A 2,542-nucleotide genomic window follows, 5' to 3' on the forward strand; every position below is an offset into this window, starting at 1 on the left:
GGGGGGGGGAACATACGCATGGCAAATACAGACTTTGCAGAAAAAAAAAAAAGTTTGACGGGGAGGGGGGTGCATGGGAAGCTCGGTTCAGGGAAGAGCTTATTGCAGCAGCAATTAGGCTCACTGAGAGCCGAGACTTAGCACATTGGAGGCCTAATCCTGCCTGAGCAGCATCTGCAAACCTTTTATTTGGGCCGTGCCATGCTGGCACTGTATGCCTGCAATCTTTTTTTTTTTCCCCTGCCTGCGTGCAGATGGCCTGGCTCTTCGCCTTGGGCTGAGTGTAGTGCTGCAAGAGCAAGCACATCACCACCACAAGTGCTCTAGGGGAAACATGACAGCCCTGGCCCCATGCAGGGTGCGGACAACTCTCCTGGCAGGGCCTGGTGGGCTCCCAGCTTTCACCTCACACTGTGAAGGGGGAGTCATGGGGAGGGTTCCTGGCCCGAGACACTTTCCATGTACCAGGAAGTAACCGTAGGATGCAGCCAGGCATGCCGAGGCTGATGTGCCCTTGCTACTCTGCTCACAGGGCGAGAGCCCAGGGAAGGCCCAGTGAAGGGAGGTGCTGGTGGATGTAAGCAGTGACCCAAGGCTCAGCTCCAGGTTGCTGGTGGCAGGGTCTGGTGGGGCAATTCTCAGAGCAGGATAGTCACTCGCCTCTTAGCCGCCTGCACTAAACCTGTCAGGGAAGTGTTTGCTTCCTCCATATGTCGCTGTGGTTGTAGCGACAGTAAGAGTAGGGCAGCATATTCTTCTTCTTGTTGCTTCAGATTTGATCCATTCTGAGATTAGTGGTAGCCAAACCCAGCCACAGCTCCTGCCAGGGCTAGCTCAGGCCAGGACCACTCATAACAGCGTGACAGAATAAACCCTGACTATGGCAGTGGCTGCCTCTTGCGCACATCTCCACTGCTGCTGTGGGGTTGCCCATGTGAAGCCCAGTAGCCACCTTGGTGACCACACCAGGGCCTGCCTGGCATGAGCTTCCCTCTGTGAGAGGCCCTTGAGGCTGGGTTTGCTCAGGTGGGAGATCCCTTCGATGTAGCTCAGGCACATTGCAGCCAGTGCTGCTGCAGCCTCATTTCAGTTCATCTGGGCTGCCACCCGCCCTGGCACATCCACATCTTTTCACAGCACCTCGTGTACAAGCACTAGCTGCAGACTTAAGTGATCTGCTAAACCAATCATGAAAGAAGGGATGAGGAAACAGAAAAGGGAATAAAATGAGATTATTTCAGCATCTCTTGTTTTTTGTAGGATTGGAGGCTGACTGTCAGGTATGCATGTCTGGGGGGTGCAAGGAGGCAGTGCAGGTGTCCTGGTGATGGGCCCAGCGCAGACCAGAACAGAGAAGGCTGCAGGGTTGCATTTGTGGAAGCACCTTCACGGTGCCATTTCTGTGCAGTTTAGTAATACTCATTTCTAACTGGCATTTTGTCTTGGCCAGTCCTCCCAAACTCCTGGCTGGATTTTCATGCTGGGAGGTTAGGAAGCAAGTATGAACGTTTTGTAAGCGCTCCCCCGTGTGGAGCTGAATGATGGGACACAGCGAGGAGTCCAGGAACAGGGAAGGCTGGCTGGAGTCTCAGAGGTAACCAGAAGCCTCACTTCTTCCCTCAGTCCAACAGACTGCTGCCTACCTGTGGGGCAGCATGTAGGGACGTCTGGATGCAGAATTAAAGAATCCTTACAGGTTTGGGTTTGGTTTTGTTACTTGCTTCTCAGATTAACAACAGGCCTCGGTACAATGATCAGCCCCTTCCCCAGAGCAAAGCAGGTTCTGGCAGAGGGAACAGGCACTGATCAGAAGCTCTGACTTCCTCCAGACTTGCTTTCCAAGGCTAGTTCAGCCCTAACACCAATACAAGCATTTTTATGAACCTGCCGGTTTCGGACCAGCTGGGATCGGGGCAATGCACTGAATCACAACAAACTCACTCAAGTTTGTTGAAGGGGGAGCATTGCCAAGAGCAAATGTATGCACTGTACACAAGCTCTCAATTTATTACCAGATAGTGCCAGAGTTTCATTTCCACTTCTACAACCTGCTGACCTTCAGATTTTGTCTGTTTACTGATCACAAGCTCATTCACATGCTTGGCAGGTGGTGTTCCAACCAGTTGTTTTCAGGCCTGCAACAGGGCATTCCGTAATGCTGCCTCATTTATGCACAATCATTCTTCTAACCTAAAGGACAGTTTACATATTTGCTGACCACCAATTCTTTACTCCCACATGAAGCAAGTGCACGTATTTAGCCCGCAAAATCTCACCAAGTTGGCACTGGTGAGGGCAACCTGTTCTGCTCTGGGTGCGCGCCGTTTCCCTCTTATTGCAGGTTCTGCTGGTGCGAGGCTCGGGGAGGGCAGAGCCAAGGCCTTACCCACCTTTTGGGCCCACCGCCGCTCCTTCCCACTTCCCACAGCCTCTGGCTGCGGTCCCGCGGGAGCCTGAGGAGGACGGGGCCGGGGCCGCCGCGCTACCCTGCGCACAGGCCGCCAGCCCTCGGCAGGCGAGGTGCCGTTGCTGGCGGTGTCGC

This window comes from Athene cunicularia, assembly GCF_003259725.1.
Source record: "Athene cunicularia isolate RWA chromosome 3 unlocalized genomic scaffold, athCun1 chr3_part1, whole genome shotgun sequence".
Taxonomy (NCBI): domain Eukaryota; kingdom Metazoa; phylum Chordata; class Aves; order Strigiformes; family Strigidae; genus Athene; species Athene cunicularia.